Below are 25,526 nucleotides of genomic sequence, written 5' to 3' on the forward strand. Positions count from 1 at the left end.
TGAGACAATGTAAAAATCACATATACTCACTTGCCGCCTCTGTGAATCCCCACTTCTGGAAGCCAAAACTGAAGGAAAACCTTTATTCCTCGCCTAGGCTTCAGAACTGAGAGGAACCTTTCCTCTGCCAAGAAAGCTGAAGGCCTTGTGACTGGATACACATCTACACCGTTTGCAGCAGACTTCCCAGGAAGCTTTCACGCACTGCAACTTGTTATCTCCGATTTTTGTTGAACTTACAGGACCGGGAATACGAAAGAAATGAAACGTAACGCAAGCCAGGTTTCAAATCTTTTGTCTCAATTTATTACTCATAGGGTAATGACTTTTATACCAGAAAAAGAAGATATTGGTTAGAGGCGTAACATAGGCATAACATAGGCATAGCCTGGGTGTGTCTTGGGCGTAGCATTGATTAGAGGTGTGATTTAGGGGCAGGACATATTAGTGGCATGATTTTGGAACGTGCTTCTCCCAATACAGGCAATGTCTGAATACATAGCTTATTCTTTGTCTATTATCAAAAGAGACCTTGAATCTCTAGCAACTAAATTATACTATTTTGCCTCTTTCAGAGAACCAGCCTTTTGTATATTTGACTAAAAGAGCAGGAAACTGACAATACAAAAAGTATCTTAGCAATATCCTGAGCAGGGAGAAAGGGAATGTAATTTGGCAGAAACTGAGTGCATTAGGAATTATATTTCAGCAAAAGGCTGACTACAGAATCTTAACTAGTTATGATCAGACAAAATGGATGCTTAACACAAGTGTAGATTCTGGCCTGACCTACTGGTCCTAACACCATCATTAGGCTCAATTAAAATACAATACTTCTGATAATGTGTAATATTTTGTCAAAGCACAAAAAGAACAGAGTGAATTGCAAAACCATAAGTTATAATGCATTGGACTTTAACAATTAATTTCCTGTGTTCTTATTTCAGTATTAATTTTCTAGGTTTTTATGTGATATAAATAAATGTTGATTTTTTTTTCATTTAAAACAATGAAAATGTTCAAATAAATCTGCAAATTAATTAAATGTGTTTAAAACATCCTACAAACCATTAAATATCTGAAATAATGTAATTATAAATATTTTTATACATAGTAATTTAGGTCCTAATTGATTTACTTATATACATGTATGTACAGTACAGATGTGCCAAGATTTACTGTTCGCAGAACAGGGGCATGCTGCAGTCATGTGACCTTGGTGGATTCACACTGCATGAGCTTTGATTCGGCTGCATGGTCCCCCACATGTGGATGTGGCAGACACTGTTTCCACCGCTACCAACCTTTTCTTATTAGCCTGCTGCATCAAATTTTTTTATTCTTGCTACATTGTTAGGCATGGCCGACGCAAAGGTTTGATATGCCCTAGGCGAAAAATTAAATTTGTGTCCCAGTTGTATTCTGTCATACCTCTGCCAGCCACCGCCATTCTGCTTCCCTGCTTCTCCTTCAAAATCGAGCGTCATGACTACCCAGGCTTGGTCAAAAAATGGTCGATGTTGGCCTATAAGGAGGAAAATTAAAGTCACAATTGCCCCCCTTACCTCTCTGCAAGGCCCCTGAACAGAGTCCCTGACAGGGCGAACTTGCCCTCCCCCATCACCAATGCACCACCATCCCACGACACCACACCACCAACAACAGCATCTGGCATCCAATCCCAACCTCTAAACCTACAAGAGTAGATATCCTGTACTTGTGCATACACAGGAAGGGGCTCTAAAAAAAACTCCTACTAGAGGGCAGAGACCTGAAGGCAAAGAAGAGATGCCAAAAACTGGTGGAGGGAGAACAGAGCCAATGCCCTTGACACTGAGTCCATTATTCATATGTAGTGAAGGGAATGCCCAGTGTGGGATGGGTGCTTAGGGCCTGAAAATCGGCACATCGGGGTGCTATAAATAAAGACACTCCAGAAGGTAATTGTAATATACCTGAACACAGGCAAGAATATAAAAAACGCATAGCGAGCATACACTGGCGACACACTTTATTCGAGCTCGGCTAGTCCCACGAATTCGGGTATACCCGGGTGTATTGAGGTTTGTGACTGTTTTCTGCCCGAGTGCATTGAGGTATTTTCCAAGCAGGGATTGAAGCATTTTATTCCCGCTGGCTGCAATACTGCACAGTATATATATATATACTGCATTACAATTCATGAATTTATGCCATCTGGTAGACACGCGAAGCATTGCAGCCTATTAAATCCTAATCATTATCATTTAACAGATCAGCCGCCCGTCAGCCAGGCATGAACCCAGGCTGGGAAGGCAAACGCAACGGGGCTTGTCAGAAGTGAGGAGCGGCGCATTCCAGGTATCTGCCAGGTACATACTGGGTATTTGCTCGAATAAAGTGTGTCGGTGCAGTATACCACAGGGAAGATGCCACTCCAAAAACAAGAACCGCTCTAAGGGGGGGTCTTGTAGACTACTTTCACTGCCAGGAGTTAGCACAACCACCACAGACAAGCAGTCAGGCATCACTCGGGGGAGGGGAGCCAGAGGACGCAGCTGTCAGCTCACAGGCAAGCCAGGGTAGCAACAAACAAGATACTGTATAACAGATCTTTAAAACAATCTAAAGACTCTATTACACGCGGAGCTTCAGCAGGCCCTCCACGAAATTAGAAAAAATATGGCTGAGACTGGACCAAGAACAGACGTCCTTGAAAGACAATGAGATGAAACCCATCTAGCACAGACTAAGACAGACAAAAACCTGGAAGAATTACAAAGGCAGGTAGCAGAGATCGCCGAAGAGCAAGAAGAGCTGAAAACTGCGAGTGGCAAAATAACCTTCGCTAACGTGGAGTTCCAGAGTCAGTCGACGACTTAGAAGATAACATCTCCAGATGGCTCACCTCCATAGTACCAGACAAGACAGAGGAAGATCTGATACTGGGTAGGTTTCACAGAGCCGTAAGGTCCAGGCCACAGCCGGGAGACAGACCCAGAGACATAATAATGCGCTTCCACTACTACAAGACCAAAGAAGCAGTGCTAACCGCAGTCAGAGGTCGCCAGGACTTACTCTTGGAGGGTCATCTAATATAGGTATTCCAGGATCTCTCCCCAGCTACACTCGCCAGGAGAAGAAATCTTGGAAACATTACATAAATACTACGCGAGAGGGGGATAAGATATCGATTGGCCTTTCATTTCCGTCTAACGGTGATAAAAAATGGAGCGGCCTACAACCTATAAGGCCCAGAGGATGGCCCAGGATTCCTGCGATGCCTAGGAATCGATCCTCTTCCTGAAGGTCTAGAAACAGCGATCCCAGAAGCGCTCATCCGGTGTGTTTGGCACGTCCTCAGAAAAGTTGTCCGAGAGGCCCCAATGGCGATCGTTGAAGTACAGTGCAGAACTCAAGTCCAGGCAAAGGTCCCTAATCATTAAAGGTCATTAATCCTGTGTTTCTATTTTCCAGTTTCTTCACGGAATTTATTCACTGCCATTTGTTTTTATTTTTATTTTATTTGTTCCTATTTGAATTTTTAGTATGTTTTAGATATTCCTGGTACTGTAATTGTATTAAAGTTAATCATTATAGCAACAATATAGTCGCTTGTATTTGCAGCTGTGTGTAATATACTTGGCGCATGGTGATTGGCCAGTTTGTGTTTGGTATCTAGCCAATCACAAATACTTGAGTGGTACTTATTCTGAACGTAAGTTCACTACACTGGCGACACACTTTATTCGAGCTCGGCTAGTCCCACGAATTCGGGTATACCCGGGTGTATTGAGGTTTGTGACTGTTTTCTGCCCGAGTGCATTGAGGTATTTTCCAGGCAGGGATTGAAGCATTTTATTCCCGCTGGCTGCAATACTGCACAGTATATATATATATATACTGCATTACAATTCATGAATTTATGCCATCTGGTAGACACGCGAAGCATTGCAGCCTATTAAATCCTAATCATTATCATTTAACAGATCAGCCGCCCGTCAGCCAGGCATGAACCCAGGCTGGGAAGGCAAACGCAACGGGGCTTGTCAGAGGTGAGGAGCGGCGCATTCCAGGTATCTGCCAGGTACATACTGGGTATTTGCTCGAATAAAGTGTGTCGGTGCAGTATTTCAATTCCCTAATGAAGAAGCCATTAGTGCTATGAAACACGTTGGAAGCTACCACTCAACAACCTAACTGTATTCCTAAGTGGTTATTGTGGTTATTGTATGTTTCGCACTCAATTTGCGATAATACAACGATACAAGTACGTCTCCCCCACTGACGTCAGCGCTGTGACGTCGTCATCATCCAACGGCGCACATCGAGATGTTGCGAGTCAGACGCTAGACGCTGCTCCACGAGGTTGAGACTGCTACTCCTTGGCTCTATTAGTACTGGATAACATCACTTTGGACTCTGGGGTCTGTTTAATAGACAATTTGAGCATTGGATCGGTTGTATGGCGGCTGTTAATCTACTCTGGTCTTGACATATGATGTGGAGATAAGACATTTGATGACTTCGTTCTTGTGCGGTCGTAATCCGGTTCGCATAGAGTGGTAACAGCTACACTGTAGCGTTCTGTGCCTGCTTATTTTTGTTTTGATGTACGCAGAATGTTGAAACCTTTTAGTATATAAACATTGTTTTTTACAATTTTCACGATGAATGTTGTGCGCTGTGTTTTGTCTTGTTGCTTCTAGTTACCCAGGGTCCTGGGCTACCCTATGTACAGCAGCAGATGCACTCTTATCTACTGATTGGTAACAGAGTTTTATCAATATTATCACCTTTGTATCACTTACTTGGGCATTTGGTGGTAATTTACAAATCACTTATATTCACATTTTTTTAGTTCATTTGTAGTTGCGCACTTGTTCTTTATTGTTAAAGGTCCCAAAAGCAGGCCCCGTCACAAGAATACCACCAGCTTGAATACACTAAGGTTGGATCAAGTCAGCGGGTGGAGAGACAGACTATATCCTGTATCTGTTTGGGGGGTCGGCTCTTGGGGGGGCAGCTTGGTGGGTGGCAGACCATCGGGTGCCCTAGCGGGATCTATATATTGGCTCAGGGCTGCTCCTGGGGCTGGGGAGGGCTTGCCCCTCACCCCTGTCTGGTTCCACCCCTACCCCCCCACCCCTCCTTGGCACCTATTGTCTGTTCCCCCTATCCTACTACCCCCCATGCTCTACTATATCCAGGATGCTCAACCAGATGGCGGGGGTCTTAGGTGAGTTCGCTCCCTACAGAACTGGTATGGACAATGATTACCTGGGCCTGAAAAATGGCAATAAGGACATATCTCTGGATAGTCTGCAATGACTCTTGATTAAGTTTATAAAAATTCTTGGTTTGTTGTGTTGCAGTTTTCATTAACAAATGGTCCACTGTTATGTTGTTGGCGGGAAGGGGAAAATACATAAATTAATAAATACTTTTTCGGAGGAAGGGACAGGCTGGCCCATGTCCAGTTTTCAAGGGACAAACAATCCAGTATGATTCCAGAGCTGTTGAACCTCCCCCTTTGTCTCGTCTCACGCCATTTTTTCACTCAAGTTGGTTAGATATCCATTGTAAAACTAGGATTAGCACCCCGATGCCTGAGTGGCCCTGGGTCTATCCTGACTAGTGGTCACTTGATGTTTACCAAGTTAAACCAGAGTCCCACAGGGGATCTCTGGCCTCTGCCCCCACCTTTACCCTTGACCTCTCCCCCTGGGAGTCCCCCGGGTTTTGCTAGGGCATTCGCGCCCAAAATCCGCAGGGACTTACAGAGCTTTTTTAAATTAGTTTTTCTCCCCTCCTAACTCTTTACCAAAGAATAAAGTTCAAATGCCGGAGAAAAAAATATATCTAGAATAACACAAGACGAGAGATGCCTAGACGCCCATACAGGCTGGAATCCTGAACCCGAATCCCACTTAACTCCTACAATGTCACTTAAAATTATAACACAATGCCAAGGGCATGAATAGTCCATGTAAGAGGAAAATAGCATTCTCTGAGTACAAGAGACTTAGAGGTGATATCCTCCTAATCCAAGAAACACGTTTCAAAAAGGGGTTAATTCCTAGGTACTTTGATAAAACTTCCCAAGTTATTTACTGTCATCAGCAAAGGAGAAAAAAAGGGGTACAGCAATATTTATAAGTAAACGCCTACAATTTTCCACCAAACTCACGAAGATAGATAAAGAGGGAAGATATGTAATAGTGGTTGGAAACATCCAGGGTAATGATATTACCCTAGCGAGTATGTATGTCCCAAATGAAAAGTGTGTTCCTTTCTTTGATTCATTTTTCAGTATGCTGTGTAGCATAGCGGAGGGCCAAATAATTCTGGGAGGCGACTTTAACCTGACAATAGAACCAGATAGAGACAGGTTATACCAGCAAACAATAAGGTTAGAGCACCATATGCCAGAAACAAAGATCTGAAGGCCCTGAAAAGAGGCTTATGCTCCCTAAACTTGATAGATACATGAAGGGAACTAAATCCAAATGCAAAAGACTTCACATTTTTCTCCCATCCCCATCAATCCTATTCGAGGATAGATCTACTCACCACGAGCGCTCACCTGATTCCCAAAATCACAACCTCAAACACTCATAACATAAGTTGGTAGGACCACGCTCTGGTAGAAATAGAGATGGTAAACTTCCAAGCTAAATCACACAGATCCCACTGGAAACTTAACGAAACTTTATTAAAAATCCCATAAATAATACGGGAAGTGAATACGGAGATAGAGGCCTTCTTCCAGATAAATGAGGGAAGTGTAGCTGTGTGGACCACCCTGTGGGAGGCCCATGAGGCAACAATAAGAGGGAAGATAATAGGAATAGCCTCAGAGAGGAAAGGAGAGAGCCAGACAAAAATTAAACATCAGCAAGAGAAAGTAGACACACAAACAGCAAAACATATAGTAATCCAGGTGCTGGCTACCGTAGAAGATTTAAGAGATACAAGAGCTGAATTACAAGATGCTTCTTGCGGCCGGAGTGGAGCAAGCATTAAAGTGGACAAAGAGAAAGTTCTTTGAAAAATCAAATAAATCAGACTCAATGCTGGCGGCTAGGTTGAGGAATAAACACCCCACATATAACATTCAGTCCATTCGGACCTCCACAGGGGATCTGACTTCCCATCCTAAAGCAATAGCAGCAGAATTTCACAGAAAACTGTACGATGGCAAAAAGGTCAGACACTCAATGCAAAACACGCAGCTGATAAAAAAGTATTTAGTTTCCACAAATTTACCTAAAATCTATCCAGAGGAAAAGCTAACACTAAACCAATTAATAACCCCAAAGGAATTACAATCGGTTATTAAAAAATTAAAGTGCTCTAAGGCCCATGGCGCAGATGGGTTTTTAAATATATATTACAATAAATGTAGCAAGACCTAAACCCCTTATTTACTCAAACTTTTCAATGCAATACTCCAAAACAAAGAGATTTTCCCCCTATAACAGACCGGGGGACACGCACCTCTTTGCGGGTCCCCGAAACCACAGTCCCCACAACGGCTCTCTGCCCTGGCTTCCCGCTCCCTCGGTCTCTAACCTGTTCCTCCTCGCTGACCCATTCCTCCGTGGCGCATGCCGCATGCTCGCGCACGCAGTCGGGGCGCGCGCACGGTACCCTTACAGAGGATGCGCGCACCCGATCATCTTACCAGCCCTCACGCACTGCTGGCTCCGCCCCCCAGCGGCTGCGAGCTATTACCTTGCAACACACACCTGTCTCCTTCCCTGCTTACCTTGACCAATCCCTGCAATCACACAGACAGGCCTATGCTCCACCCCTTGCTACCATTGGCCCTCCTTACTTTATAACCCCTGTCTGACCTCTCCTTCTTTGCTCTGCATAGCTTCTCTGTGACTCCGGTGTGAAGTGTCTATGCCAAGCCCTGTTATTTGTTTCAGCTCTTGTTCACGTCCCTGCCCCTGTTTGGATACCTTTGGATTGATCTCGGCTTGTTTGACTACGTGTATCTCGCTACCCCTGGACACTGCTTTGGACCTCACTATGCTGCTTTCTCCTGCCCTTGACCCACAGCTCTTGGATCTGGATCTCTGTACCTCTGGCACCCCGGACTAAGCAAGTATCTGATTAACCCTTTTTCTACCAGGCCCGGAAACGCACCTTACCACACTCCGGGCATGCCCTCACTGCTGTGGGTGCATGTTATACCCTTACCACCTCAGTACTGTGGACTGGCCAGGCCTGTGGACATACAGGCATTATACCCCCCTTCCATGCTGCAAGATTCAATCTCCCTAATCCACAAAGAGGGAAAATAACCTATTAATTGTGGAAGCTACTGCCCCATCTCATTGATTAATTCAGACCTAAAGATATTCTCTAAAATGTTAGCTAACATATTAAATAATATTCACCCATGCTGATACACCATAACCAAGTAGGATTTATTTCAGGCCGCCAGGCTGCTGACAATGTAAGAAAAATAGTTGATTTGACACGTATGGCCCAGAAGAATAAGATCCCATCAATGCTGCTTGGACTGGATGCTGAGAAAGCATTTGACCGCATTGATTGGTTATATTTGGAGGAGGTCTTGATCTCCTTTTGTCTCGAGAGAGCTTACTTGGCGGCTGTCAGAGCACTGTATACAACACCCTTTGCCAAAGTATCAACTCAGGGCTTCCATTCCGACCCAATATTGATTAAAAATGGTACACGCCACGGCTGCCCCTTATCACCACTCTTATTCGCAATGTGTATGGAACCCCTAGAGGCCCATATACGGGAAAATCCGGACATCTCGGGAATAAAAGTGGTTGCCCTAGAATCTAAGTTGGCGTTGTTCATTGACAACGTCATTCTCATTCTATTCAAACCCCTCACGTCTCTCCTGAATCTGTTCAGTGAACTAGACCAATTCAACAGATTTTCCATGTTTAAAATTAATAACGTCAAATTGGAGACTCTTAATATAAACCTAAGAAAAGAGACGGGTAAACTAATTGAGATCAACTTTGATTTCAAATGGCAACCAAGGGCTCTAAAATATATGGGTGTATACATTACCAAAGATTATAGATCCCTATACTAAACAAACTACCCAAAACTACTAAAACAATTACATAGCGACCTACACACATGGTCCAAATTTAACATCTCCCTCATAGGTAGAATCCAATCTGTAAAAATGAACCTTCTGTAAAGGTTATTATATCTCTTTCAGACATTGCCCATCCCCATTATCCAAGGTGACATTCTAAATCTTCAAGCCCATATTCAAAAGTTCATCAGGAATAACAAAAGGTCAAAAATCAATAGAAGAGTGCTCATGCACCCAACAAGAGCGGGAGGCCTGGCATTGAAATGCCTGATCTCCTACTACAGGGCAGCACAAATTAGACAATTGATACATTGGCATGACAAACCTGAACTAAGGGGTTGGGTGATGTTGGAAGCAACAACAGTCTACCCAACAAAGCTAGAGATGCTGTTGTGGCATCGCCAAAAATGCAAAGAGGTACTGAAGGATTCTCTACCCATATTAGTCCACTCCCTAAAATTATGGGAGACCCTGAAATTCAAATACAAACTAACTTCTAATAGGTCCCTGATGACGCCACTGTGGGGGAACACGGAATTCACCCCAGGCCTATCCAAATATGCATTCATGTATTGGTCAGGAGCAGGAATATCTAGAATAACAGACTTGAGCCAGAATCTCACCCGTAAACTCAGACAATTCGAATACTTCTCCCCGAGAAAAATATCCCCAGAAGTGAGTTATTCTTATACTACTTACAACTAAGAGCATTTTTCTAACAGACAGATCCCAGTTTCCCCCTCACAATGTTTGAGATGCTTTGTCATATGAGAGGGCCAAAAAAAGCTGATCTCTCATCTATACCCACACTTTGCCTTCCCAGAGCCCGACCACAGTAGTGTATTGAAATACATGGCAAAGTGGTAATTAGGGTAAAACGAAACTTTGGAAGACGACGACTGGGCGGAAATATTCGAGGCTGCAGCGACATGCTCCATAAATACATTGTAACAGGGGAGTTATCCCTGTTCAGGTAATGTGCCTCTAATCCAGCAGTGTGGTGGTTAACTGCTGGTAGTCAATTAAGAAACACCACCTGCCTGATTAGATTGCTTAGAAAAGCCTGTCTTTTGAGACAGGAAGTGAGACTCCTTAGTTCACACCTGAGCTGAACTTGGAGACAGAGCGGAGATTGTCCTTGACTCTCACAACTTGTGAGACTGACATGGGGACACTTGTCTTGAGCCCTGCCAGAAGAAACAGCAGAGCTGCTTTCAAGACACAGGGGAAACTTCTAACCTGGAGCCTATGCACACAAGGGTGCGGTGCCAAGAGAGCAGAGAAGCTTCCCCTACAGCAGCCCAGCAAACAGATAAGACTTTCATTTACAAGACTTTTATATCTTTTCATTTCATGCTATATGTTTGGGGCTGGGAGACATGCTTATCTAAAGGGAGTGGTGGATTGCATAGTATTTCACTAGAAATACTCCCAAGTGAATAGAAGCTTTGCTTACCCCCTTGTTTGGATGGTTTCCTGATGCTAAGGAAACAGGCGCAATAAAAGCCTTATTTAATTTCACTATAACCAGACTCCCTTGCATACCTCTGTGAGCGTCCGCCTACATATGGTGTCCGAAGTGGGACGAGAGGTGGATCTTGAAGTTAAGGAACCCGGAGTTTGGCTGTGAAATTTTTTTATGCTTTTTGCCTACAAACAGTCTGAGCAGTCTGAGCAAAAAAAAAAAAATCTCATGCAGCATAGACCAGAATTAAAGTGATACACACCCAGGCAGGAAATCTAACCTGCACTGAAACTTACAAAACCACAGATGGACTATTTTCCACAATCCCAAAAGGAGAGAGAGAGAGAGACTGCTGAAGCAGGTAAACATTATTTGCCTATCACAATAAAGTGTAATATGGTCATTGAAATAAGGGGGTTTGCCTTCCAGCCATAGTCAGGGTTCAAGAAGTGAGTTAGCCCTTAAAGGGATAGGCGTTTGTTGTTTTCAAATGTTTAGCTGAAGCAGTGAATACAGATGGTGACCCACGAGCGGTACTGATTCTGCAAGTAAAGGCTGCCACACCGCATAGGACTACCAGTTGTGAATGGAGTATATGCAGAAATAAGTGAAAATTGATGCAAGACTGTGCTGAAGCAGGGGAATTTTCAGTAAACAAGTGCTGAGGGTAAAATTGCCTACTAAAAAAAAGGGAATTGCTGAGCTGTGTAAAAGGTATCCTAAAGTGTGAAGAGTGAATGTCATAATACCCAAAGTTGAGACTGAACTCAAGCAGAAAATCACATTATTTGGCTGAAGCAGAGAGATTCACCTAGCAAGTAAATGGTGTAAAGCAAACAGAAGTTTTTACCTAGCAACTGCACATCCAGCATGCCTAATGAGAGATTAAACCTAGCAAGTAAATGATGTAAAGCAAATAGACTTTTATACCTAGCAACTGCACATCCTGTATACCCGATGAGAGAAAATGTGTGCACAGTACTGCTGATATTGTAAACTTACCCAAGAGAGAAAAAAAGTCTACAGAGATGCCTGTGAGAGCTACGACCTCTACAAGCAAAATAGGCCCACCTGTAGGACTACCACAATTGGGGGTTCTAGCAAATACAGTGGCAACAGCTGCAATAGCGCCTCCTGAGGTCAGGAAGAAAATTATACCTGATGGCCCAAAAATGGAAGACAAGATGCAGTGTTCCTGTAATGAGCCCTACCCCACGGAAGAGTGGCCCTTCCAGTCCGATGAGGAGGAAGACATCTCTTATGGGGAACCCAAACTGAGTCACACCCACAAAACACCCCAAGAATGGTGGGGGTGCCTGAACTCGGTACGAACCGAGAAGACTGCTCCCTATGATGACAAATATGATCGGCAGGAGAAAGAGCGGGAGCAGTAGATCACCGGATATTTCCGTCAGCTGTTACAGTTGCAAGAAAAGCCAGGTGGATCCAGTGACGCCGCAAAAATTTCGAATGAAGATGGAGACCCCAGTATCCTTGAGGGGACGGTGTCATCCAAAACAAAAAGGCGAAAAAAGAAAAAGAAAAGCGGTTCTTCACTTACCGTGGAAGGAACAGACACGTCCGCAGATCCTGTGGAGAAAAAGGGGGATCGAGATGCCCTGCAGCCTAGAGAAAATGGAGAATTTGTCCCGCGGTTAACCGAATATCCAGAGGGCTAAAGGCAGAAGTCGTGTACCCCAAAGAAGTGTCTGTCCGGTGCCAATTGTGAGGAACCCCCAACCAACCATCCCAGGGAAGCGGAGCCGGAACCAGTGGGTGTCGATCCCTTGACCAGCCCTGAGGATGCCCTGAAAATTGCCAGGCGTGACTGGGATCGGCTCCTGGAAAATAACCTGAAGCTACAGAAAGATGTGCTCACAATGTACTCTTTGGCCAGGACAGAATTGGACGATCTCAAGACTGAGCTAGATACTGCAAACGCTACTATTTCCACCATGGATGAAAAGCAGAGCCAATCTGATATGATGGCTAAGCTGAAGCAGAAATATGAGATGGCACTGAAGCAGATGACAGTCTTCCAGCAAGAGGTTCACACTCTTCGCATAGAGCTGAATGCCTCACAACAGGAGGTCAACAGTGTCCGGACAGACGTAGACGTATCTCAGAAAGAGGTTCATACACTCCGCAGAGCACTGGATGCCTCACATCCTGAGACCAACAGCTACCGCACAGACCTGGAAGTTTCCAGAAAGGAACTACACAGTCTCACTGAGGAGCTGGACATTTCTAAAGAAATGATTGTCAATCTTAAAACAGATCTCCAAGTCTCTCAGAAGAAGCTTCAGACCCTCAACCTAGAGAAGGAAGTCTTACGCCAGGAGACTGTCATTCTCAAAGCAGATGTGCGTAAATGGAAGGAGGACTGCAAGGAGGCCCTGAATAGTACAGAGACTGAAAAAGGAGAAAATTTAAGATAAAAAAAAAAAACTTAAAACTCAAAGAAGAAAATTTTCATTTGACAAACGACGTCAAGGAAAAGAATGAAAAGCTGCACGAGATTAAAGAAATAAATAGACTTTTGGAAGGTGAGAAGTTTGAAGCAGAGCACCGACTGCAGAACCAACTGCAAGGTCTGCGTACGCACCTTGAGAAGGCCGAGGAGAAGCAGCGAACTCTGCAGGAAGACAATCTGCAGGCTTTTAAAGAAATTCAAGTACTGCAGGAACGTCTGATTACCCAGTATGTCCCCGCAAAGCAGCATGAGAAACTGAAGGCTACCCTGAGCGTCAGCAAAGCATCGCTAGAGGCCAAGCTTAGAACCCAGGTGACCCGGCACAAAAGGGAGCACAAGAAGGTCCAGAAACTAAAACAAGTAACTGTGGCCCGAGCAAAGAAATTCATAGTGCTTCACAATGCAATAAAAATGTGGAAGCAAGCTCAGAGAAAGCAAAGCGTGCAGATAAATTCCCTGAGAAGAGACTTGCAAGTCGCACGCAAAAAACAGGGATCTTTCGCGGATGAGATGACAGTTCTACAAGGACAAGTATTGACCCTGACTAAGCGTCAGTGTCCCACAGCCACAAAAACCCATGAAGACAAGGGTACAGTGAGAGCTGGGAATACCACTTGTCTGAAAGACAAGGTTGCAAAATTTTAACCACCTAAACAAGCACTAGCAAAACCTTTAGCCACCCAACAGGCAATAAAAGAAGGTACACGTGCTGATTCAAAACCAGAAGAATCCTTATCTGATGAAGCTGAAAAGATGGGACATTCTCTGGAAGTGGGTGTGGAATTACAACTTAATCCCAAAGAGGCTGAACTAGCAAACCCATTGAGTGGGAAAAGGGCAGAGAGACAGCTTCAAGAGCAGAAAACTCAAAGGGCTGTTTTTAAATGCTCTGCAACTACTGCCATACAGTCTGCCTACAATAAGATGAGCACCCGACGCGAGGGAAATCTCATGACTGCGCACATAGCATAAAGACTATACTTAGAAAAAGTCCTCCTCGAGCGACTGAGGAGTGCTGATCTCAAGCACCTTCGGGAGGAGACACAAATAAACTGGAGAAAGGGCTCCAATCCCAGCGGGACTGAGGGTTCTCTTCCTCCATCCACTCTCATTCAAGTCACAGATATATCTAGAATGAGAGTGGAAGGATGGGCTTTGGCCGTGGCAAGTCCGAGCTTCCCACAAACAGGGGAGGTATGTAACAGGGGAGTTATCCCTGTTCAGGTAATGTGCCTCTAATCCAGCAGTGTGGTGGTTAACTGCTGGTAGTCAATTAAGAAACACCACCTGCCTGATTAGATTGCTTAGAAAAGCCTGTCTTTTGAGACAGGAAGTGAGACTCCTTAGCTCACACCTGAGCTGAACTTGGAGACAGAGCGGAGATTGTCCTTGACTCTCACAACTTGTGAGACTGACATGGGGACACTTGTCTTGAGCCCTGCCAGAAGAAACAGCAGAGCTGCTTTCAAGACACAGGGGAAACTTCTAACCTGGAGCCGGATATTTCCTGTACACACAAGGGTGCGGTTCCAAGAGAGCAGAGAAGCTTCCCCTACAGCAGCCCAGCAAACAGATAAGACTTTCATTTACAAGACTTTTTATATCTGTTCATTTCATGCTATATGTTTGGGGCTGGGAGACATGCTTATCAAAAGGGAGTGGTGGATTGCATAGTATTTCACTAGAAATACTCCCAAGTGAATAGACGCTTTGTTTACCCCTTGTTTGGATGGTTTCCTGATGTTAAGGAAACAGGCACAATAAAAGCCTTATTTAATTTCACCATAACCAGTCTCCCTTGCATACCTCTGTGAGCGTCCGCCTACATACATCTATTAAAGAAAACGCCTATAAAGTGTTGATGGTACACATCACCATTATCAATCTCCAGGTTCAGCCCGGGTTAACCCCCAACATGCCCCAAGGGCTGCGGGGAGAATGCATCATTTTTACATATGTGGTGGTCCTGCCCAAATATCTAGGGTCTCTGGAAAAGGGTGGTATCATGGGCACAGCAGATCTTGGTCACGACCATCAGGCTAGACCCATGGGCATGCCTACTCAATAGGCCTATGGGGACTTTGTCAAGAGTGGAGAATAAGTTGCTCACTCATATATATATATATATATGTGCCCATGATACCACCCTTTTCCAGAGACCCTAGATATTTGGGCAGGACCACCACATATGTAAAAACGATGCATTCTCCCCGCAGCACTTGGGGCATGTTGGGGATTAACCCGGGCTGAACCTGGAGATTGATAATAGTGTATATATATATACAGCCACTAGATGTGAGATTGCCTTTATATGGAAAAGAAAGAGAATTACGTCCATCTCAAATATCAAACAGAGGATCTGGTTTACTTGTGAAATGGAGAAGATGACAGGTTTTCTTAATGATGCATGTGTTAATTCCAGAGGGTCTGGCAACCCTGGATAAATCACATAGGCGCTCTACACTGACCGTAAATACAATCTTGCTTTAACTTAAAAATGTATAGTGATGCTATTTGAAATCAAAACTAACTTGTCTGTAATTTCTCTTAATATGTTAATTTATCGGACTCCTTGTCCTCCCTGTCCCCCCTCCTTTTTTTCTTTTGTATCCCCAACCCCTTCCCACATAAATGTAATTTTTGAAAATGTCATTAAAAAATAACCTTGAAAAAAATCGAGCGTCAAATGACGCAACAGACGTCACAATTGACGTCAACAGCATCTTGTTGCTATGACCATGACGTACTGCTGCGGCGCATCTTATTCTAACACATCGCTGGTTTTTCCTTGGCTTTTTTCTGGAATGCGACGCACTTCACCGGGAGCATGCCGCATTCATTTTGCGTTCTCAGCCACGGGTCGTGCGCGGGTCATGCGCGGCTGACACGCGGTTGATGCGTTTATTGAGAATGGTTCGGATTTAATAGGTTGCAATTCTTCGCGTGTCCACCAGATGGCAGATATTCATGAATTGTAATGCGCATGTGCTTCAGTAATGTGTCGACTTGCAGGTGTTTCGTTTAAAAAAGATACCACAGTGTGCTATTGTAAATTGGCCTTGAGACTGAAGGAAGAAGTTGCAAAAATGTTTCAATTTAGGCTTTTCATATTAAATAAAGACAAAGACCAGTTTCTGTTACAGTATTCTCCAGAGAGCCGTCGCCATGAGTGTTCAAGTGCAGCCCGTTTTCCAAAAACCCGACAGAAGTTGCGCGTATTTGATATGGGCCGCGATTAATGCAACAGAGGATAAGATGGCAACAGTTATTCAAATTGATCAGAATTTTATCGAAAACTATGACTTTTACAAATTTTCGCCAGCTCCTCATACGTGGAAGCATGCAATAAAGAAAAGGTTATGTAGCGATCCCTGTTTTTATCGTATTGAGCCACAATTTGTTGGAGGGTATTGGTGTGTATCACCGGCTTTTTCCTGTATCTATGATCAAGCAGACGGCAAAAGGCGAAAGGTCATGTTAAAACCAACTAAGAAACGACAGTCGCTGCCAAGCTATGCACCAGCACCAGCACCGGCTTCCAATAACGGTCCCACCGTCAGTGACAACCCTTGCTGTCTATCCAGCAAGCCTGAGCCGGATTTCGCGTGCAGTTTCGATCAAGCTTGCATGTACCTAAGCAATTTCCAGCCTCATCAGCTCACTACAGGTGTACTAGTCCCGCTGCAAACTATTGATGTGGATGATCAAGAACGCTGGACTGGCAGTGGCCCGGCGCCGGCGCCAGCTGAATGAGAAATTCTATGGTGAGTATTGTTGCCGTATTATTTTCTGTGTTTTTTTTATTTTGACAATACAGTAACAATATCGGCGCGATTCAAAAGTCAAGCGATTCTCCTGTAAGCAATATTATTGGCTGAGCGGCTTCTCCAGTACTGTGCTGCAGATACTGAACAATTGGTGGAACGCTAGGCGCATGCGCATTGGAACCTTCTTGAAACGCATATGCGTGTCATTATATTACATCGACGGTAGGCGCATGCGCATGTGAACAGGAGACGCCTCCCCCCCCCCCCCCCCCCGAGAAAATTATTCGTGGGACTGGCTGGGAACTTCTTTAGGGGGATGAACATTACAGTAAAACTTTTCTTTTTGTTTTTCCTCAGAAAAGAAAACGGCTAATGGAGGGATTTCGATGGATAATATCGCTTTGTGTAACAATGCCTGCACATTGCTGAATCGGATTTAAAACCCACGTACCGGAGTCTACAGTTTAGTGGCCGTTGTTATTGATTAGGATAGAATACTGTACCTGAAACAGTATGCTGATGTTTTCCGGCCGTACAGTATACAATACTTTTTTAAATAAAGTATACAGTGTAATAAATCCGAAAAAATAAAAAATATGCATTTATTATACATGTATTACAGTACTGTACATACAGTATGTGTCTTCTATACAGTGCCAGTACGTACAGTACAGTATGTGTCTTCTATTTTTTTTAATACTCTTGTACTGAGCATGCCTACAGTATACAGTACAGTATGCCTGGACAGTAGTGTACATTCTAGAAACACTGTATTTTGTTACAGTAGCAAAGGAGCCAATGGAACAAAGTAAAACACATCAACATGTTCTTTTATTGGTGGAGTAAGTACAAAAACATTTATTTACAAATACTGTACAATGTAGAAACATTTTAAGTGCACAGCAATTCAAAACATCAACAGGTGTATGGTTTACTGCTAGTGGAAACATTTATGTACAGAAAGTAAAAACATTTACAGTCAGTCAGTATGGTTTACAGTCACATGTTATAACAACAAATTCTTTATTCATAAAATATACAAAACGCAACATCGCCTTTATTAAAGAACGGCAAGTCAAAACATATACAGTGGGATGGTGTGCAAAACAGTCTGCACCAGTACAGTCCCTGAGGGCAGCAAACAAGCCCGGTTTTCAGGGTAACCTTTGAAAAACGTGCCTGTTTGCGGCCCTCAGGGACTGGAATTGTGCAGGTCCTGTGTGTGTACAGCAAGTTAAAACATTTCTGTTTAAATACAAGTTAAAAAACGCACAACAACATCTCCTTTATTCAGGTACAGCAGGTCAAAACATGTACAATACAGTTCAGCACAATAGTATGGTCTTACCTAAGAATAAAAAAAATCTTTATTCATAAAATACAGTATACAAAACGCAACATCTCCTTTATTAAAGAAACATATACAGTACAGTGGGATGGTGTGCAAAACAGTCAGTCAGGCCTGCACCACTGACTGTCCTCGAGGGCAGCAAACAGGCCCGGTTTTCAGGACAACCTTGAAAACCGGGTCTGTTTGCGGCCCTCAGGGACTGGAATTGTGCAGTTCCTGTGTGTGTGTACAGCAAGTTAAAACATTTCTGTATAAATACAAGTTAAAAAACACACAACAACATCTTCTTTTATTTAAGTACAGCAGGTCAAAACATGTACAGTACAGTTCAGCACAACAGTATGGTCTTACAGTACCCGTGATTAAACCAGAAAGTCCACCAGATTGTCCGTCCATGGCCGATTTCTTGCATGGCGCAAAACGCCATTAATGCAGTCTCGAACGCCTTTCATTACAGGATCAGTAATTGTATAAAAGTGCCGCAATTCCCCCAGAATGGTCTTTCTTAAATTGGCAGGAAGCGCCTTTTTTACGCGATTACCTTCGTAGTTCACTCTGAAGGCCCAGTCGCAGTACAAAGAGTAGGGCACATGGTGCTTAAAAAGTAACAAGGCATACTTGTGGGGTGCGCCAGCACTCAGCACCCTATACTTCTCCCTGAGTGCCGGTGGCAGATCGCGCAGGGTGATGTCAGGCACCGTATCGATGCGATCGAATGTAGGTCTTCTTGGAGCGGGTGTGCTTGAGGCGACGGGCAATGGTAGGTTGTCTGGGAGGAAGCTTTCCTCCGGTCTTGGTCGCCGTGTTGTCTCCTGGCATGGTCTTGATGGGGTTGTCATGTCATCCTCAACAGCATACATGTACACAAAATCTTCTGGTGAAGGGGGTGCGCTTGGTGATGTAAGGGGGTCGATGCTCCCATTAAGCACATCCATGCCACCCTCCTGCTCCGGCGTTGGGGAAACAGGGGCATGAACACCGAGCAAATTATGTATACCTGCAATGTCAGCCCCTATCTTCTCCATCCGTCGATCCATCCGTTGATCCATATGTTGCATCCGTTGATCCATATCTAGCATCCGTTGATCCATATGTAGCATCTGTTGCTCCACATTTAGCATGGTCTCCAGAAGCAGATCTATCTTTGCCAGCACTATAGAGTTCCCGGGGATATCCACACTTATCCCATTCAGCATCTGGTCTAACGAGCTGCTTCTTGTGCATGGCGTGCTGTGGACATCTTGGTGGATGGGTGCAATGGAGAATGAGATGGGGGTTCCATGGAGAGAAGCGGCAGCGTCGTCGAAGAGGGATGGAGAAAGTGACCTTTGTATTTCCGGGCAAGAAGCAGAGTCGTCTAAGAGCAAAGGAGAAAGTGACCCATGGATTTCAGAGGCACCAGCGGTAGCGTCGTCGGATAGAACTGGAGAAGATGGCCTGTGGGTTTCCGGGAGGGCGGTGGCAGCGTCGAGGACGAGGGGTGGAGAAGACGGGCTGAAGATTTCCGGGACAGCGGCGGCAGAGTCATCGAAGCGTATGTGAGGAAGTGGTCTGCGGGTTCGATGGGTTGCCTGCCATTCATTTTGCGTCGAGAGTACATCACCGTATTTCTTCTTGACATAATAAGGCTGACGTCTATGAAAACCCTTAGCCTTTGGGGTCAGCAGAAGGTTTTCTTTATTGAACTTAGCCTGTCGCTTTTGCCTTGGGGTGGAAACGGCAACCGCCTTTCGCTTTTTCTGCATGACAGGCACGGCAGAGGCGAGTGTGTTCCTGCATCCGTAGAATGGGGGTTGATCCATGGAAGCAGGTGGCACAATGCAGTATCTGGACAAGGGCAAGTTTAGATAAAGATCATCGAGTGGTGGGCTATGCAAAGTGTGTAACCTTTTATGCATGGCGGCCAGGTACAGGTGTTGAAAGTGGGCGTACTCTAATGCAAGTCATTACCGTATAAATACACCATCCATTTTGTGGATTGACTGCACATTGAATACACATCGACTAAACATCGAATATACATTCTTGTGTTTGTATTTCTTTCTATTCGCAGCAATGCCTGTTAAAAAGATTTCCAAGGATCTCAGCATGCGAATTAAGGAGATGTACAGGAGCGGACACCGAATTGCTGCTATCCAACGCTGGTTAGCTACTTCTGGCCTCGTTGTGCCAGCAACCACCGTGAGCTATCATGCACACGGGAAAACCAGAGAACGTAAAAGGGCTAAGGGTAACAAACGCGTAAGTATGTTTATAAAATTTAAAAAAAAAAATTATATCAAATAATGTACTGTAAATCTACAGTACTGTGTCTAATATTTTTGTTATTTCTGTAGATTTATATTACAACAGTATATATATTTTTTCTATTTATATTTATATAACAACAGTATATATATTTTGTATATTTTGTATATTTATATTACAACAGTACTGTATATATATTTTTTATATTTATATTTATATTACAACAGTATATATATTTTGTATATTTATATTTATATTACAACAGTATATATATATTTTTTATAGTTATATTTATAGAACAACAGTATATATATATTTTGTATATTTTGTATATTTATATTACAACAGTACTGTATATATATTTTTTATATTTATATTACAACAGTATATATATTTTTTATATTGCTGCATATTAATAGAACAATATATTGTACTGTATCCTGTTGATCTAATGTCTCTAATATTTATACTTACCGGATTGTTTTTCTTTACATTGTAGGGAGACAACTCTTCTGGTGGACAAAATAAGTGAGGAGAATGATGAGCAGAGTGCAATAAGGGTCAAATACACTCTGCAGGAAAATCACAATCTCACTGTATCCGAGACCAGCATAAAGAAGATGAGATGCAGTTTTGGATTGAAATATGGACGTGTGAGGTTAGTACTGGACAGTACAGCAGGTAAAAGTGTTGTTTAGGAAACTGTACTGTACCGCTAAAATTATTTATTCCTTGTCATTACAGAGCGTACCCCATGATACGGGACGTAAACAAAATAAAAAGAGTGGTCCAGGCCCAGGCATGGATCGAAAGTGGAGAAACTTTCCAGGATTACATCTTCACTGACGAGTCAACTGTGTCGCTGGAGAGATTTGCAAGCTTTGCATTCCACAAAAAAGGCCGCATATCTTTGAAGCCGCGGCCAAAACACCCCGTAAAGCTGCATGTGAGGGGTGCCATCTCTAGGCGTGGACCAGGATGCATTGTCATCTTTGAAGGTAAAATATATAAAATATAATGTAGCCTTATGCACTGTACTTTCCTAGTGTAGCCTCACTGTATGCACTCTACAGTACTTTTGTGCAGTTTTTTGAGCACTTTTCTTTTCTTGTTATCGGAATCATGAATAAAGCTTTTTTCCAAGACAACATTGTCCATGAGTGCAATACATCACACGCGAGTTCCCGGATGGTCACCGATTCCACCAGGACAACGATCCGAAGCACACCACGTCAACAGCGCATATCCTTGAGCGCGGTTTCAACTGGGTGAAGACGCCAGTGGAGTAAGTGCGGTAACCGTGTCTCATTTTATTCCCACTGTTTTTACTGTGTACTGTATCTCTTAAACTAATTGTCATTTTTTTCCAATGACAGATCGCCAGACTTCAATCCGATCGAAATGGTCTGGCATCAGCTGAAGGACCATATCCAGAAAGTGGTGAAACCCTCCAAAAAGGACGAGTTGTTGAAAGGCATAATGAGTTTTTGGAACGATGTACTCACCGTGGAACGCTGCAATAAATACATAGACCATATTGCGACTGTGTTGCCCATTGTGATCGCGCGTAATTAGCAAGCATCAGGAATGTAATACTGTACTGTAGTATTGTAAGTACAGTATGATACAGGTAAGTATGGCACAGATTTTTTCGTTCCTAATAGTCAGAGTATACAGTAGTTACAGTTTTTTCTTTACAGAGAGAGAAGCACCAGCCATCTGGTTACATAGTAGTATTTAACAGTAGTCAGAGTATACAATAGTTCCAGTATAGACTAGTTTGACAGTTGTACAGTAACTGCCTACTAACTGCTCAATTTTTTTCTTTCCAGAGAAAGCAGCACCAGCCATCTACAGTACAGTAGTGCTACACATCACACAATGCCATAATACAGTACGCACATAACTGCACTAATTTTTTGTTTTCTTGTCGTTTCAGGAAAAAAGGGTGGCCTGGGGGGAGGTGGGGTATTGTGTCCAGTTTAATCTGTTTGTACAGTCAAATGTACAGTATATCAACAGCAGTAATGATGTACACAAAACCTCTCCTCTCTCAATGAACTACTGTACTGTACACAGAATGAGGAACAAGATAAAGACGGAAAAAATAATATTACTATATATATATATATATATATATATATATATATATATATATATATATATATTATAGATTACAGTATTTATTATTAAATAATATTCTTATAAATGTGCATTATTCATGTTTATCTATGTTTTACAAATGTTTTCTAAATGTTTATCCAATTTCAATCTGCCAGAAGAACTTAATAAAGACTGCATTATGTATTATTTGTATTTTTTGGTTCCTGATAAAATAAAATATATATTTATTTACTTTCCTGCTAATCATAATCATTGACAACACCCCCCCCACCCACAGTACACCAATGAATAAGAATGAATGACAAAACAACATGAATCAGCTAATGGTTTTTTTAACTCTCAATTCTCACAATGCTGTGCAAATCAGATTTACATTTTAAATTCGAGAAGGGATTTTCCAAAACGTTACCGTAAACAAAGCCTCAAAGGGTTGGGGGGGGGGGTGAGTCATTTGCAGTAATCAGCTTGCTCCCATCTCAAAGAGGATTACACGCAGGTGCAGTGAGGCTTTGTAGCTCTGTTATGGACGGATTAACAACACAATGGAATGGCAATCTTCAGAAAAGTAACGACTCTGTGGAGGGGGGTTGGGTGACACATGTGCAGTAAGCAGCAAGCTCCCTTCTCAAAGAGGATTAGAGCACACGCAGGAGCAGTGAGGTGATTGACGCACGGCTAGGGACGGATTAAAAACACAATGACTAACTTCAGAAAATTAATGACTCTGTGGATGTGTCTGTCAATAAGAGTTTGTGTGTGCGTGGGGGAGGGATGAAGGATTAGTTGTGCAGCAGTTCAAAGAAATTACATAGAGTGGAGTACAGTACAGTAATTTCAAAAATTTACTGTACAGTTCATCATAGTACTGTAATTTGATCCCTCCACCCCAAATACAGTACATAAAAAGCACACAAATCAACCATGTGCAGGCAAACACACAGATTGAATATCGTAATATCAAGATTGTTTTTGCAGGCTTGTGGATAAAATAATAGTTAAAAAATCATAATTAAAAAAAAAATTTGGGGGGCACTCAAGCAAGCAGTGGTGTGTGAAGTTACAGGTGCATGAGCAGGAATCAACTAGCTCCCATCCGAAAGAGGATTACAGTACACACAGGCGCATAGAGAGGTGATGCTCTGTGCAAATCAAATTCGAGAAGGGATTTTCCAAAGCGTTGCCGTAAACAAAGCCTCAAAGTTCCCATCTCAAAGACAATTACACGCAGGCGCAGGGAGGCTTTGTAGCTTGGCTATGGACGGATTAACAATACAATGTCAAGATTCCGAAAATTAATAATTCTGTGGAGAGGGGGGGGGGGGGGGTTGGGTGAGTCATGCACAGTAAGCAGTTAGCTCCCATCTCAAAAAGGATTACACGCAGGCGCAGTGAGGCTTTGTAGCTGGGCTATGGACGGATTAGTAACACAATGTCAAGATTCAGAAAATGAACGACTCTGTGGAGAGGGGGGGGTTGGGTGAGTTATGCGCAGTGAGCAGTTAGCTCCCATCTCAAAAAGGATTACACGCAGGCGCAGTGAGGCTTTGTAGATCGGCTATGGACGGATTAGTAACACAATGTCAAGATTAAGAAAATGAACAACTCTGTGGAGAGGGGGGGGGGGTTGGGTGAGTCATGCACAGTAAGCAGTTAGCTCCCATCTCAAAAAGGATTACACGCAGGCGCAGTGAGGCTTTGTAGCTGGGCTATGGACGGATTAGTAACACAATGTCAAGATTCAGAAAATGAACGACTCTGTGGAGAGGGGGGGGTTGGGTGAGTTATGCGCAGTGAGCAGTTAGCTCCCATCTCAAAAAGGATTACACGCAGGCGCAGTGAGGCTTTGTAGCTTGGCTATGAACGGATTAAGAACACAATGTCAAGATTCAGAAAATTAACGACTCCGTGGAATTTCCTTGAGCTAGCCTTGTGTGTGTTCATGGGGAGGGGGCTACAGGGTACAGCTGCATGAAGTTCAAAGATAAAGACATACTTTAATTTCAAAAGACAGTTCATCATAATAATACACCCCCAAATACAGTACGTAAAAAGTACACAAATCAACCATGTGCAGTCAAACGCACAGGTTCGCAGTCAAAATCTATAGCACAGATTGAATATCGTAATACAGTAAGATGGTTTTTGCAGACTTGTGGAGAAAATAAAAATAAAGAAATTCCAATAAAAAAAAATGTAAAAATTTTTTTTGGTCACTCACTCAAGCAATCAAGCAGTGGTGGGCGAAGTAACAGGCGCATGCGTTGTAATCACCTGCTGTCAAGCAGGAATGTGATTGAAATAGACACACATTCAAAGGAATGGTGTGGGAGAGATGTACTGCATTGGACAGAAGATAAGAAGTTGAAATACCCTGCAGTGCAGTTAATTATCCTGAGCGAGGGGAGAGCGCTGTATATGCCGAAATGTGACACTGTTACAGTACTGTACACGCCTATGCGTTTCAACAATTTTCAAATGAGACATACTGTACAGCAGCACAGCACTGCAAATGCATGTATACTTTAAATATGCAAATTTACAATTACTGCACGCGCTCACACAGACTGTGTACTGACGTAGGTTGAACCGCGAAGGTATTAGACTTCCAAGACAACAGCTCGCAAACGCCCCCCTGAGTTTTTACACGGCATTGCAGTATTGCGGACGGCGAGAATAAAATGCTAAAATCACGAGCACGAAAATAACGCAGTACACTCCGGGCGAAACAAACAGAAAACCGCACCTAACCAGGATAATCTGAGAGTCGCGGATCTAGCTGACTTAGACTCAGGTCGGCCGCCACTTTAGCGATGTCAAATGACATCATGCCATCACGTTACCTTGGTAACGAGACGTCGTGTGACGTCATGTTGGTGATGTCCACGGCGTCATTTGATGCTGGATTCTGAAGGAGAAGCAGGGCAGCAGGCACAGGCAGCAGACACAAGCAAGAAACCCACGATTAGGAGTTTCGAAACACGTTGGACATTTTGGCACAGCGAGGACACCGTAGCAGTGAGCAC

Source organism: Ascaphus truei, chromosome 3 (assembly GCF_040206685.1).
Source record: "Ascaphus truei isolate aAscTru1 chromosome 3, aAscTru1.hap1, whole genome shotgun sequence".
Taxonomy (NCBI): Eukaryota; Metazoa; Chordata; class Amphibia; order Anura; family Ascaphidae; genus Ascaphus; species Ascaphus truei.